At 43.2% G+C, this 16,138-nt stretch overlaps 1 long non-coding RNA gene across 1 annotated transcript; it reads right to left on the minus strand.

Annotated features, from left to right (window-relative positions):
* Positions 1-3,501: 3,501 nt before the first annotated feature.
* On the minus strand, positions 3,502-16,046 carry LOC308575600. The gene is made up of 2 exons (XR_014002877.1): positions 13,727-16,046; positions 3,502-12,530 (listed from the first exon to the last, which is right to left on the minus strand). It is a non-coding gene; the product is annotated as an uncharacterized lncRNA (long non-coding RNA).
* Between the last annotated feature and the right edge of the window lie 92 nt (positions 16,047-16,138).

Here is a 16,138-nt window from a genome sequence, read left to right on the forward strand (position 1 = left end):
TGCTTTCAAACTGCTAGGTGGGCAGGAGCTGGGACCGAGCAACGTGAGCTCACCCTGTCGCAGGGATTCGAACCGCCGACCTTCTGATCGGCAAGCCCTAGGCTCTGTGGTTTAACCCACAGCACCACCCGTGTCCCTAGCCAGTCATGCTTAGGGTTGCCCTATTTCAAAAAGTAAAATATTCCTAGTGTGCACAAATTTGGGAAGCCTAACCCAAAAATAGTGCTTTTAAGCTTTTGGAGCTGTTTCTCCTGTTTTTTCCCATCGTGTTGCCATACATCTGGGTTTTCCCCAGACTTTTGATTTCCGCCTGGACACTGTTTCCAACTGCCGATTGCTGCCTATGTCCTGGAAATTCCAGACGTATGGCAACCCTAGACTTGCCTGCGGAATACAGAAGGGTGTTTCTGGCAGATGGCATAAAATCCAGTTTAAAAAGAACACTACACTAAAATGTGGACTAGAATAAATAGCACTGTATGCAGTTAACCTGAGACTAAGGCCCATTTAACTCAGTGAACTTGTTTTAGTTGGTATGTGTAGGATAGCACTATTAAAATCCTTCAGAAGGCAGGCAAAGAGGCTTTAGTGCTGCCTTCTAAATGGGCTTTGAAGCCCCATTTGTTTTGAGTTTGTTTTACTCAACTACAGTGTAATAAAGCTTCCTCCAGCTTGGTCCCTCCAGATCTTTTGGACTACAGCTTGCATCAACATAGCATGCTGGTTGGGGCAGGAGAAAATTGTAGTCCAAATATCTGAAGCGCACTAGGTTGGGAAAGGCTGGTATATTCATTCACAAGCCTCACCCAAAAAGTACTAGGAATTGTAGTTTCTTAAGGGTGCTGGGAATTGTAGCTCTGTGAGCAGCAAATGAAAGCTCCTAGGACACTTTGAAGGAAGTTGTGTGCTTTAAATGTACAGTGTGCACACAGCCGCTGTGGTAAGTTCCACCGACTGAGTTCAGTGGGGCTTAACCCCTGGTAACTGAGTAATGGGATCACACTGCATTTTTTTATTTACGATATTTAATTTATGCTGTTCAGTAATGCAAGTTCTGTTGCCATTTTACAATACGTGTTTAAAAAACAAGCATTTGCATTGTTCTGCATTATTGAGAGCATAAACATGAAATCTAAAAAAATCCTAGAATAAAATGAGCAACAGGAGATAACAGCAAGACCCATGGCAACACCAAAACAGTTTCCAGAGCTGCAAGACTCCCCCAAAATCGAAATACAGTGGTACCTTGGTTCTTGAACGTAATCTCTGTTCCGGAAGACTTCGAGATCCGAAATGTTTGAAAACCGAGGCGCAAAGGGCTGTCAGCAAATTTAAATGAGAAAATGGAAAAACACGCAGCGGAAGCCATTCGACTTTTGAGGCGCATTCGAAAATGGAAGCATTTACTTCCGGGTTTTCAGCGTTCGGGTTCCAAAACATTCATCGACGGAGACGTTCAGAAACCAAGGTACCGCTGTATTTTATGTAAATCTGGGGGAGAGGGAGCCAAAAATTCTGCAAGAGAGGCACCAGCAGAGCCTTCTCTGGAGATCTGTGTTTAACTTCTTAACCTACCTCACAGGGTTGTTGGGATTAAATGAGGGGGAGAGCCATATAAGCCACTTAGAGCTCCATAGAGAAAGTGGGATATTAATTCAATAAAATAATCACAGTCATGTTAGATCGAAGCCCTTGAAGCTGCTCGAGTAAATAAATAAAAAAGATTGACCCCTCTGGACAGCATGGGGGGGGCAGGAATTGGGGCATGAAGGAAGGACAGGCCAGCACGCAAGTGGGTAGACAGGTAGCTGGCTGTTCATGCAAGCATTCCCAGCATAATCTTGCTTATTCGCATGTGCTCTCTGGGATGCTGCTGACTTGCCTGCGCTGTTCTACTGAGTGTTGTAGCTGTGGGGACTGGCCCAAATATGGTCAGTGGATGGGTTGGCTGGTTGCCAACAGGACTGCAGATACTGACTCCTTACTCAGATGCTAAGCATGCATGCAGACAGCTGGTATCTAATAACCCAAGCAGGATCCCAGAATGTTGGAAGCAATTGATGCCAGTTAATTGGTTTAGTTTTATTACTCACTTGCTTCATGGGGTCCGAATGACTTATTTTTCAAAAAACCAAAAAGTTAGGCACCCGGTGAAAATGTTTCTCATCCACCAGGCCTTGGGCTGATCAACATTCTATGGCCTTCTAAATATGGCTTTGAGAACAGGGTTATTGGTTTGTTTTGCTTCCATTTTTGTTTTAGTATGCATTTTGTGTTTTCATGTTATATTTTTATGTTGTGAACCACCCAGTGATCTTCAGATGAATGGCAGTTAACAAATTAAAGAAAAAATCAAAAGAAAAAAATGTATTACTATAAAAACCACACACAAAAACCCACAGAATGTGCTTGCACTGCCTGAATATTTTTCAGATGCCCTAAATGTTTCCCACCTCAGAAAGAGACATTTATTGAACTGGGCCAATACACACATTTAGGACATTATAAATTCTATTTTTGTAGGTTATGACTAAAATGTTGTGATGTTCTTTGGTGGTTATATGGTTATGTTAACCTAAGCATTAATAAACACATTTAAAATATAAAAGATTTATGGGATAGATTTAACTTGGTTTAGGACTACTCACAAGCAATAGATAGGGCATGGTTGGCAAACAGCCTATAAAAGGTGTGGGTAGGGGCCAACAGTTGCCCCACCCTCCTCACATCTCACATCTGGTGGGCCTAAATCAGTGCTTCCCAATCTTTTCCCTCACAGACTGTTTGAAAATTGCTGGGGGTCTTGGCCAACCATGTAAATATTTGCTTGCCTGTTGCAGTTGTGGTGTGCCAGATCTGCATGGTTTTAAACTATTTCCATTGTCTCTTTTTATTTCTTCTAAATCTTATTTTATTGCATTACTGTTCAAATGCCATAGAAGCCAAACTCTTACTACAACAAAATGAAATAAAAGCTATTTTAAAATTAATGCATTTACTGCGATGGATGTGCTCTCCCCTCCCTCCCCCGCATCTTCAATCTCACAACTTCAAACATGCCACAGAGCACCTGAATGAGCTAGAGTTCAGGAACCCATGGCCTAAAAGGGTTTATGCTACTTGGCCTCCTTCCCATTTTCTGTACTTATTAAGAGTTGATTATGGGTTTGATCTCAAGACTTTTTGGTCTGGCTGTTGGACTCTTCCCAGCAAAGGAAGGTAGGGAGGTTTGGGATGGTGATGTGGGAAGAACAATTAGCATTTTTGTTGGTAACGTGTGAATGCTCTATCCCACTCCAAAACATGAAATCTAAACAGTACAATTTCTAGAGGGAACCGTGCTGGCCAAGGCTCTTCTAAATCATGGGGATATGGAGCTGGAACTATTCAGAGTCCCAAACAGAACATAGGACTGAACAGAACACATGAATCAATTAACTAAAAGGAAAATGTGTTGTATAACACTAGGTGATGCATTTCATCACAAAAATGACAAGACGATTTTAAGAATTTATTCCAATTTTATTTCAAAGCGGTAACACATTATGTCACAGGCATGTATACACAAGGCACATTTCAAATGTGTGGTGAAAACTAAAGGACAGCCTGAAGCAGATACTTGGACACCAACCCCCAATTTTCATCTGGCCCACTGTAACCAAAGCAACCAAAGACACTAAATTTTCCTCCCACACCAAACAATGCAAAGACATTAACAGGTCTGCATAGCACAGTTGGTTAGAGCATAGTACTAATAATGGTAAGGTTGAAAGTTTGATCCCTGTATGGGACAGCTGCATATTCCTGCATGGGGGGTGCGAGTTGGACTAGATGATCCTCAGGGTCGCTTCCAACTCTAGCATTCATTTTGTCTGCTGTAAGGCCACTCATCTTATTTGTCATTTGCAGCTGGAACACCCATGCTGGCCTGTTAGGATAAATGAGTTAGCAGTTACTCTGGAAGCCTATGTTCATGGCTATTCCTCAATAACCTTATGCCACCTTATCCTCTCTGCAAGCTAAACATCCCCAACTCCCATAAGGTTTGGTTTCAAGATCATCTTGGTCACCCTTCTCTGCACATGTTCCAGCTTGCCAATATTGATCTTAAACTGTGGTATCCAGAACTGGACACAAGACTCCAGGTAGGGTCTAAGGTAGAATAGAATCCCTTGATCTAGACACTATGTTTGTTGATGCAGTCAAGAACTGCATTAGCTTTTTGTTGCTACATCACACTGTTGACTCATGTTAAGCACGTGGTTAAGACACAGATCCTTTTCATGTGTACTCCCTGTCAAGCCAGTTGTATCCCATACTGTATTCCAGCCTAATTATAGAACCCTAAAATTTTGTAATTACTGAAATTATTTCAGTTGAAATTGTTTATGTTAAGTTTTGGTCCTGTTGCTCAATCTGTTATGAATCAGGATTCAATTTTCTCTTATCTTCTGAGATATTAGCTACCCCTACTTTGGTGTCATCTTCAAATTTGATAGGCATCCCCTATATTGCTTCATCCAAGTCATTTATAAAGATGTTGAACATCAGCCCACAAAAGAACCCTGCAGCACCCTACTTGTCATTTTCTTCTAGGATAACAAGGAACCATTTGGTGAGCACACTTTGGGTATGCTCAGTCAACCCAGCTACAAAACCACCTAACAGTAACATTTTCTAGCCCACGTTACCAGTTTCTCTGCAAGAATATTGTGGGGGACTGGTAAACTATTATTCAGGCACTGTTAGAACCAGTGTTTTTTTCTGGGGGTACTCAAGGGTATACTGTACTGGCACCTCCTTTTTCTAGAGAAGTACTGTTTAAAACAGTGGCATATAACAACTTCATGGCGAGTACCGACACTTTTTCTTAAAGAAAAGCACAGGTTAGAACTGCATACCAATCTCTGCATAAATTTCCCATTTAAGGAAACTTTGCCACCCCCCTACCAGATGCTCCCAGTAGCATCTGGAATTCAAATAGACCAGATGCATGTAGAATCTTCTTAAACAGAATCAGTCTTCATCTTACCAGTGGATGGAAAGTTAGGTTGGGAACGGTCCACATGATACAGCCTACCAAGACATTAGGGAATTAGGGAAGCAGCTTCACAGCAAAAGCCAAGCTGCATCAGTTGTTAGGTTTCAAATCCTAGTTATCACTGACCAAACCTCAGTAAAATCATACAACATTTAGGCTTTAAAGGATGGAATGCAATTAAGGCAGTGAAGGAAAAGAAAGAGATGAAACATATAAGAGTTGCATTGGAAGCAAGCAAGGACACCGCAGGGACTTGAACCCCATCCTGGAAACCAGGAGTGCCGACCACCAGTGTCTTTTGCTTTTTTTTTTTTTTTGTAATGCAGCAAGGTGAAAAGCAAAACCTGAGAAAACACAAGATTGTTCTCTCAGGAAAAGAAAAACCTTAAGAGAGGTTTGGAGATTTGAAGGAATCTGCTTCATAAAGCTTCCGCTTCTGACTACTCCCTTATTGCGACCTGAAAGAGTCTTAGCACAAGAGTTGCAACACCCTCCCCAATGCCACTCTCTGGATCACAACTGGAAATCTGCTGCCTAGCCAAGCACATGGTACCCACCCATTATGTCCCACGATCACAACACATACAACCGCTGGTTACTGCTTTTATCTACAGCATTTAGATGTTTACTTGTTCAGAGTCTGTGCCTGTCATATCATCAGTATTTTGCTCTCGGATAACGTCAAGGGTTTCAGTAGTTACCTTCCTTCAACTGCGATGTTAGCTTTGGAGTGAGAAGTTACTGGCCAAACAAGCCGATTGCTAGCTCTGGTTTTGAAATTGGTATTTTAAGGGATTACCTTGAGAACAGAAGTACTGGAGAGGATCCAAGCTTTAGTATGGAGTCAATGCTTTGTGTTGGCTGAGTTATGTGCGCAATAGCTGCTCCTGGAAGATTCTTAGCAGAAAAGCGGGTTGCGGCATAATCCCCCCCCCAAAAAAAAAACCTCTTAAAGCACTTGTCAAGTCACTGACTTAAAAAACTCAAAGATGGCCATGATTCCGTGTTAGCACCACCATGGCCACAGACACCTTATAGTCTGGTGGCAATTCTGCCAGCCCATTGCAGAGTTATCACAAAGGGCCCCATCCTGCCAATGACACTGGGCAAGCCAGTCTTCTCAGGAGGTTCTTCAATTCTTTGCCATTAGTTCTGCCTCCACTCCAACTATGCATTACAAGGTGTCTGGAGAGGCTTCGGAGCATGAAGCTCCTCTTTCAGTGGGGATCCCTTTCGGCTGTTAAAGCTTATCGGGTCTCAACCCACCATTGCCTCAAGCATCCGTTAAGGATGGAATTTACATACATTATTTACTCCCATTGTGATTGGGGTTTCAGCATGAAGCTGAACCTAGAGGCAGAACGGGAAGATGCATTAAAAACTTCCCAATCTCTTAACATTCTGGCTTCATGATTCCTGCTGTGAAAAGAGAGAAAATGTGGTTCACCTGTTCTTTTGTCCATTGAAGTGTGAATTCTTGTGTCTGGCAGTTCCTTCTACTGGTCTGTGAAAAGCAATCTAGAGACACTGGTTTGTCACCAGCCCCCTCCCACTCACCCCATACAAAAGTGCTTTGACCACAACTGTTTCTTACTGCCATGACTTCTGTGGCTCCTCGAGGAGAGCTGGCTTTATTGGGGTGTTGTGTGCTGTTGCTCAAAACTGTGAGGAAACTGAAAAAGGAGAGACCCACACAAAAGCATTGCACAGAAAATACGACCACTAACTGGTGGAATGTGATGTTCGCTTCTTGATGGTTTGTTGGGTTGGAAGGGTTTTATTTCTGGTGTCTGTGAGATGTGAAGATGCATCTGTAAGAGACTTAAAGGCTTCAGTACCCTTGCCCCCTCCCCAGCAGCCAAAGAAGAACAAAACAGCAGGTTACCTAAAGCAGCACAGTCAAAATGCACGTGTCTCTCAGTCATACAACGAGCGTTTACACGGCAGGATTTTTACTGGACATTGGATTCAAGAGCTCCTTTCAAACCACAGGCATTTTGTCACTCAGCGATTTATTTCTCCTTCAACAATCACTACTCCACACAAGGGAAAGGAGGCAGATTCATATTCTCTACGCAAGCAGATCAAGCACACTGCCATCATTTATTACTTGCCAACTGAACAGATCTGCTTCAGACACGCTTCTCTCTGTGAAGTCTGCAAAAAAGAAGAGCTGGGACAATGTGAGCCCCTCCCGCCACCCCCAAGGTGATCAAGTCAGAACAGCTGTTAAGTGTACGAGCGTCAGTCAACTCACTGCAAAGGCCTTCACATGCGCACAGAGAATGTGGCAACAGGAGAGAGTCATCATCCTGAGCAGCTTCACAAATGGTGCGTTAGGGTCTAGGCATTATGAGATGAAGCCTCTGAAACAAGACACTGAAACAGTTGCCCCCATATCACCCCCCTCAGCCCAGCCCTGCATGTTGTTAACTGGAAAGAGATGACAGCGCTAGCACTACAGGAGATGGATGGCAAGCATATCAAAGGGGCATGCAAGTTTCTACATAGGCAATGCTAGGCAAGACCAACAAGTGTTAATCTTTGGTTTTAAGTACACAGACGTACACACTTGTACTAATTCTGTCCTCCTCCTGTGTCTGGATTTTTGCCTGGTAAAATTGCCAAGGCTCAAGTTCTGGGAAGAACACAGCTTCTTCAGCTGCAAGATGTGAACTTAGGCATTTACTTACCCCAAACCGCTAAGTGTTTTCCCCCACTGGTCTACTTTTAAGCATTTTAGAACTCCTCCCTTGGTCAGATCATATTCCTTAGTTACAAGACCTCTGTATGCCAAGTGCCTGGATCTACCATCTGCCTCAGTGGAATGGGGAAAGGAGGAAAAATAGGCTGCAAAGATTTCCTGCCTGATTTAGAGAACCAGTCTTCCGTTCAATTTCTGTGCTTGTCCAATAAAGACGGGGGTGTTCACGGAGAAAGAGTCTGAAAGAACAACAAGAATGCCCCCCTACCCCCACCAAACAACCCGAGAGCGATTCACAAACAACAGCAACATCAACAGCAGCATGGTTTATTTAAGAACAAAGACAACAACTTCCTATTCTTGGAGTATTTTGGTCATTTTATTGCAAGTGTATTAATGTGCCACCTCTAGGAGGTCTTGCACAAGTGCTTTGAATGCTACCATTACTTTGCTCTCTGCTGCATGCTTCTGTGATTGGACTGGCATTGAATACACCCTCTAAAGGGCAGGGATGCGCCACCTATAGTGGTCTGCTCCTATCAAGTGGGCAAGGCGAGGCCCAGACACCCAGGAAATAACAGAAAGCATGATCATCAGATTAGTAGAGCTGTAGCTCCCCCTTTGAGGGCAACTGGGGGCCATAGGCAACCCAGCAAGAAGCGTGGTTAGCAAGCAGCCAGTAGGGCTGATCCAAATGACTCCGGCACCTACCACAACTTGGAAAGATGAAGCCACCCACCTTTCTGACATGCAATTCTGGCAGAATAGGTAAAACTTATCTGTAACAGATGCCTGCTCGCTTATACAGCTCCCCGATGGAACGAAGCACATTTCCTCTCCTTAGGAGTGCTGAGCACCTGTCTGAGGTAAAGAAGGACAACAGCACAAGGCGCCTCCTCTCCTCTCCAACACACGTTTGATCCAACACTAGCGTGGTTTTGCATTATTCTCTCTTCGTTTCCATTTAGATTTAGGAATATTTCAACATCGCATTATTCTCTCTTCCAATTCCATTAAGATTTAGCAATATTGCGTATCAAATAATGGGCATCACACTTTGGTAGAAAGCTTATTTGCCGCTCCCCTGAAGATTCTTTTTCAATTTTGCTCCCACACTGAAGAAATGGGATCTCTCTCACTGCTTAATGCCAACTCCTCCTCCTCCTCATTGCATTGATTTTGGGAATTTCACAGAATATCATCATGGCATTTCACACTCAATCCACACACTTCAAATCTGCCTGCTTCATTGCTTATGACCTTGTGGGTTTTCCCCCCTTGGTTGGCACTGGACTTTCACTTGTTTAACATCTGGGACTTTTTCCATCAATCAAAGGAGTAATAGCATAGGATGGTTCTGCCTTTACTTATCCTCCACCAAGAAGCTGCTCCCTCTGCTTATGAGGCATTGTATTTCTCAGGCTCCTTGAGGCTAGTATTCTGAAGACGGATCTGAAAAAGGGCTAGACAAGAAATGTTTCCCTACCAAGCCCCCCCACTGCCCGTAGAAGACAAAGACACATATCGAACTATGAGCATTAGACAATCTTTTTTCCGTTTTAATGGTATGACTTAATCATTAATCTGCTTACATGAGCTGTTTAAGTCTTGTCATTGTTAACGTTGAATTGTTTTCAGTATGTTACAGAATTCATTACGCAAGAATGTTCATCAATGCAAATAATTCCTAGACTTGGAACTCATACACAAGACAAAGCAATCAAAAGCAGAATCTTACTTGGAAAAATTATACAAGCTACCATCAGAAGGAATCCCACACCAGGATCATTAAGCTCCTCCTTTCTCCCTGAAGCCTCTACAGTGGCATTAAGACATATTAAGCACCTGCAAAAAATGCCAAAAGAAAACCACAAACCACTAAAGGCATGAAGAGTTCAACCCCACCCCTGCCAACTCTTAGCTAAGCAGGTCTCCCCCGCAAAGACCCTCAATATCTGCAAGTTGTTTTCTTCTCCAGCCCTTTAGAGGGAATGCAAGAGAAGCAGCTCTGTTCATTTTGGACCCAAGGGATTCACAGAGACCTTTCCATGAGTATTGGCCGTTACTTGGAAGGAAAGTCTTTTCTGAATATTTCAAGAAGTACTTGCCAGTCTAGAAGCTTAATAATATTTATTTTTCCAGGCCTAACGTTACGATTATCCTGGGAAAAGAATCCGAGAACAAGTTATCATCCCCCATGCCCTCCCTAAAACCCGCCCCGCCCCCGTCCAACCAGACAGCCCCTTCCACATTACACACTGACGCTGGAGAATTCTCTGCTTTTTAGCCCCCTAAGGAAAACTTAGCTTTCAAGTTCCCAGCTCTTCCGAAAGGAGTGGCTGAACGACCAGGGCTCCAGCACAAACGCCAACTTTAAGCACTGTCCTTTCTTCCTAGGCAAAGAGAGCTCCAGCCTCTGGGGTGGTGACCTTGCCACAATATTGCAGGACTACAGTTCTAAACCAAGCCACCTGGGGACGCTACAGTACCTGCAAAGAGGCTAGAATGAAGCGGGTGTTTATCCCTCTCCCCAGTGCATTCCCCACTCCCCCCATCAAGGCTAGCATGATTGATTGTCAAGAAGGTTGTATACTTAGCACTTTCCAAAGAGAAAACATGCAATTTGACCCCGGCAGGATCCTCGACTGGACATTGCTCTAAGCAAAAGTGGCTGCTGCTCCTTCCCAGGTGCCAAGAGGTGGCCACCTCTTTTTCTAAGCGCTGCCATCAGCAGGATGTTCCTCAAAAAGGCTCCTGTTTTTCCCCCACACTGGAATCATTCTCAACAGGCTTCCTTCCTTTTTTTGCTTTAAGTTAATTATCAAGACTGGAACATTGGGAATCCTCTAGATCTACATTCACAAACACACCTGAAGGGACAAAAACTAAACAAGATTTGGGTGCCTACCCTCCTCCCTCGACGGGAGGCCCGCAACAGGAGTCCAACAGGCAGGTTTCTCTCACCCCTTTTTCTGTGGGTGCTTTTGCTGCTGCTACCTGCAGTGTTCTGTCTGTCCACCAGGTTCTCGACTCGCTCATTCTGGGGAGGGTTGCAGATGCTAGCTAACCATTCTCAGGGCTGGATGGAAAAAACGCTAACCTCAGGAACCGGTGGGACGGAAACGAAGCACGTGCAGACTGCCTGTTAGCTTCTCAGCAATAGCTTCTCGGCAACAGACAACGGGCGCAATTATGCCTGCAAAGAGAGAAACCTACAACACCAACACCCCTGCTCCCCGCACCCCACAAAACAGCCCTTGACAAGGAAAACTAAGATTACAGAGCCTTCCCGTTAGGTTACCAACTACCGAGAAGTTCACCGTCTTCACCGCATATTTGCTCCTTCATTCTTGATCTAAAGCTAAGTAAGGCTCTTCCCTCAGGAGTTTTCTTGCTTTTTTTCTCAATGCTTTCGGTATCTTTTCTAGCTTCACCAATTTGCACTGGCTGCTGGAATGACTCTTCCTAACTTCAGAATTAGGTGCCAGATGCCAACCCATTTTAAGGCTGGTGTATCAGATACTTATTTTAGTCCTTCGACACCTTATATTTTAAGGAAATCCTTCCCACTGCATCCCTTTGAAAAAGAACATCTTTCACAAAGTCCTTGAGGAGAAGCCGCCACAAAATGGCTGCAAACAATTACAAATCTCTGTCCTTTTCATCTCCTCCTTCCTCTTTGCTATCCTTTTCAGACACAGTTCTTACAGATTTTGCTCCTTTTCCTTCCCTCCCTTTTCTCTCTTCCTGGATCCTCTTCTAAGTTGCCTTCTACCCTTCTATCTTCTATGGCTCCTTCCTCTCTTCCAAGTCTTCCCAGTCTTGGTTTTTCTACCTTCAGCAACAAAAGCCTAACCCTTTCTTCAGATGGAAAGGCCTCTCTAGTTGCCTTTTAAAACAAAAGCCTGCCATCTTCTCTTCATTTTGCACTCTGCTTGAAGCAGACTTCAGAGCCATCTACTTTTACATTCAAAACTAGTCCTCAATTAGTTTGAAATGTAAATATAGCTCCCCCCTCTATCTTCTTTTATTTCTATCTTCAAATATTTTCTTTTTCTTGGTTTTCTTTAAAATCTTCATCTTTATATTTTTCTTAGTTTTCAGTTAAGTTTTGTTTACCTGCCTTTTCTTTTGGGACTTTTAAAAGCCCATAATCTGCCAACAAGTAACCATTTCCCCTGTTTTTTAAAGGTTTAGTTCTTCTTCAGTCTTCTCTTTGCTTTCCATTCTCTTTCTAATTAAATTATTGCCTGTCCTAATGATTTTTAGGATCAGATGCCTTATTAACTCCAATCTTTTTAATAAAAAATATAAACTATAGTTAATATTTTAGTAGCATAAAATTCTCATTTTACTATGAAAAATATTAGTTATAGTTTAAAAAGCAACTCATCTATGTTATTATTTTCCTTTTTAAACCCATTTTCTCTTCTCCCAATCACCAGAATAAGCCCTATCTGCCTGGCGCTCCCTACACCTCTGACAAGAGAGGGGCGGAGACCTGTATTTATAGCCAGGGACAGTCTCACTCACTTGTGTTGGCTGCTCCTTCCGCTGGCCAACAGTCATAATAAGCACAAAACATAGTTCCTGGCACCATTAAACAGAATGGATATAATGTGCTCCTTTTAAATGTGTGTTCTCTGCAAAGCTGTGGTGTTAAATTAGCATTTCCTTGCAAAATTAATACTTTCCAGAAATAATTAATTACACTTCTTACTGCTCCTTTCTTCATCCTTTTGTTAAGGTGGCCTTCCTGTCAGTGCCAGCTCAACCCAAGTGATTCTGTAAATTAAGAAACTAGGGTTGCCCAAGTTGGTCTGTTCCCATGTACGTACCGTAATTGTATACTGGAGTGAGAAGCAGTCCCATTGCCTTTCTGCATTCATCCCTAACCTAGCTACAAAATGTCAAACTGACTTCATCTCTGCAACAAGTTTGCAAGACTATATTAACCTTTTTGAATTAGTTTTCACAACCTAGCTTTGCTGGGTTTTGTCTATCTAGCCTTTGTTTCAAGAGCACAAGCCAGGCTGCATGGCCACATCCATGTTTCGAGACCCAAAACAACCCTGTGGAGCTGGGCCAAGAGGCAGTGTCGGTTTTGTGGAGTGGTGATTTGAACCCAGGTCTCCCTGAGAGACCTGGTGATCACAAGCGCTGCATCACTAAAGTGCCTAACACAAAGTTGTAATGAGATTTTTAATATATATATAATAAATGAGTATTAGAGATACAGGAACAACAGGAAAGGCAGGATGCCCACATATACAGGCCTCCACCACCAGAGAATTTTCCATTGTATGCACAACATATGGAGGGCAGACTTTAAAAGTCTCCTCCTCTTGGCATTTGACGCCTCATGAATCCTAAGTGTGTTTACTCAGCAGTAAGTGCAACTGCCTTCTATGGGGCAGAGGCCCATGGCAAATAAGGACAATGGAAGAGCCTGTTGGATTGGGCTAAGGGCCGATCTGAACATAAATGTGCATAAAATGGAGAGGCTTTGTTGTGCAGTGGTTAGAGTGTCAGGGAGACCTGGTTCAAATCTGCATTTGGCCATGAGGAAGTCCATAATGTCAAGTTTTAATCTACCTCACAGGGTTGCTGTGAGGAAAATGGAGAGGGGGAGAAGCATTTTTCTCTTTTTAATGTAAATTTAATAGTCAGCGTGGTGTGGTGTGGTTATAGAGTGTCATCAGCCAAGTCCTGGGAGACCATGGTTCATATACATGCTTTGGCCATGAAGCTCTATGTGTGATCCTTAGCGCCAGTCACTCTCAGCCTCACCTACCTCACAGGGTTGTTGTGAGGATAAAATAGGCTTGGAGGTGAGATTATAAAAGTCAAAACAAAGACATAAAAAGGGAAGAACCACATACACCTTGCTTTGCTCCTAATAAACGTGCTTAAAGCGTGTGGCCACACCAACAGGTTTTATCTCTCAGCTGCCGTTACAGATTTATAGAATGATTTTAAACCTCAGTTCACTAAGAGGAGGGTTAAAAGGTGGGCTGAGGGCATCAAACCAGGGAAGAGTCGACATGGTTGTTTCGGCTCCATATTGCTGTAATGAGGATTCAGTATCAGTGTCGACGAGGAGCAAGAAAACAAACGAAAAATAACGACGAGCAACGTTATCACGCCCTCAAAATGGCCGCCGTGTTGACATTCAGCTTCGCTGAGGCGAATTCAGAGGAGTGGGGGTGGGGCCGGGACACACGCAGCGCGGAGTGATACCAAACGTGAGGCAACGAGGCGGTGGAAAAACACCGTCCGGCTGTGTCGCAGCAACCTCCGCTCTTACTGTCGATGGGAGGGGGAGTTTCGCAGGCCGGCTCGATCTGGTTCAAACCGGTTTCAGGCGGTCTACGTGACGTCTACTGTGTGCCGCAGTGACTCACTGCGCGTGTGCGAGGCTGAGGCGCCCTTCTTCCCCCTCCCCCTCCCGTCTTCTCCCTTTTTTGGTTTTCCAAACTTGCAAAAGTGACACTGAGATTGGGGGATTTGTTTGTTAAGGAAAGAAAGGGATTATCATTCAGTCAGGAACACTAGTTAGTGGGGTGCATTTCTTATTCGTTTATATCCCACTTCCTCAGCTTTATCCTTTCTCTGCCTAAACTACCTCAGGGTAGTTTTGAACCTGACATCTCCCTTTGGTCCTACAAAATCCTACATCAACGGGAAAATATTCCATCACCCATCCTGTGCAATATACACATTGACTACCTCAATGAGAAGAACAGAGGCAATGTGAAATAGAGGTTAGAGCGTTGGGCTAGGCTGGGTTCAAAATCTGCACTCAGCTATGAAACTCTGTAGGTGACCAGTCACCTTTCGATCTACAACAACCATGAGAGGTAGTTTTAAGTAAAAAACAGATGATGGGGATACCTAGCTGGCATACTGAACTCCTTAGACAAAAGGTAGTAACCACATTAATATCCAGGTACATGCAATATGCAGTCACCAAAACAAGTTTTAAGATCAACACCCAAACACATAAGGAAGAGGGCAGAACTAGCAATATAAGGCACTGTTGTTGATTCAAAGGGAATCTAGACACACACACACCCCAACTGTCCTGGAAAGTAGCATTGGAAGGCTGAGGTGAATTTTGCTGCAGTGTTTCATAAAACTGAGTGGAGATTTGAATCTGGGCCTCTCCTGTTTCAACACACTAACCATTGCCCTATACTGCCTCTCGAGTAAGAAGGGTCAAATAAAACATATGAGAGCTGCCTTCCACCAGGTCAAGGTATAGTCCATCTAGCTCAGTGCTCCTCTTGACTGGTATCAGTTCTCCAGGGTTTTAGGCAGAGCTGATCCTTTTAACTGGAAAGGGCCAGGGATTGAGCCTGGAGCCCTCTGCCTGCAAAGTGGGCTCTGAGGCCTAACTCTGAGGCTTTTTGTATAAAATACTCAATACTTTTTTTACTTGCCTTCATGGAAGGGTTTTCCGTTTTTACTGTAGGCTTGTTGGATCATTTTCACTGCATTGCAGCAGCAAATGAAACAAAAGGGCTGTGTCATCTGCCACCTTAGTAGTTTTTTTTAAATCTTTAGGCTGGAAGTTCTCTGCTAGGTTTAAAAACCAAAACAACTAATATGGTGTGTTCTGGTTTGTTTGTTTTTAACAACTTCTATTATTTTATAAGGAAGGAAACTACAGTTGTGCCTTCTGATAACAAACACATGATTCAGTGCCTGTCAGTTTGGAAACAAAAGAGGCCAACACAAAAATGGACAATGGTTTCTGCATACTCAGCGAAGTTCCTTAATAACTCAGGAGAGTAGTGGTTTGTAATTTTGAATAAAAATAAAATGAGTGTGTGTGAGGGGGTACTCTCAACATGACCCAAAGACTCGTGAACTTGGGCCCAGCCTTTGCTTCTGGTAAGGACAGAAAATATTGAAACACTTGGATGTGCCTCAACTTGTCTTCACGAAGGGACCCTCTCCAGCCCCCTGGCCCACTGTTGTCCTTCCTGATTCAAGTTGTGCCTTATGCCAGTTTCATACCCCAATTGAGCTATAACAATAACACATCTCAAAAGTAACATGTGGGAACTTTAGCTTGAGTCTTTTGAATGCAGAGCTGGAGGGACCTGGATTTCGTGCTGCAACTCTTCCTAAGACCCGGGATTTCTAACCTAGCAACAATTGCCCTTTGCTATGGATACTTCTGTAACTGAGTAAACTTTACACAGTTACCTATGCTATCAATTGGAGCAAGTATATTAAAAAGGAACAATTATACTGTATTAAAAAGGAACAATATTTTCCTGAATCAAATATTTGGAAATGAGACTAATAAAAAAAAATAAAAATTAAAAAATGTTAATAAACCTAAACTTAGTTAAGTAACCTTTTATTGATTTATTTCATGGATT

Source organism: Podarcis bocagei, assembly GCF_964188305.1.
Source record: "Podarcis bocagei genome assembly, chromosome: 16".
Lineage (NCBI taxonomy): Eukaryota > Metazoa > Chordata > Lepidosauria > Squamata > Lacertidae > Podarcis > Podarcis bocagei.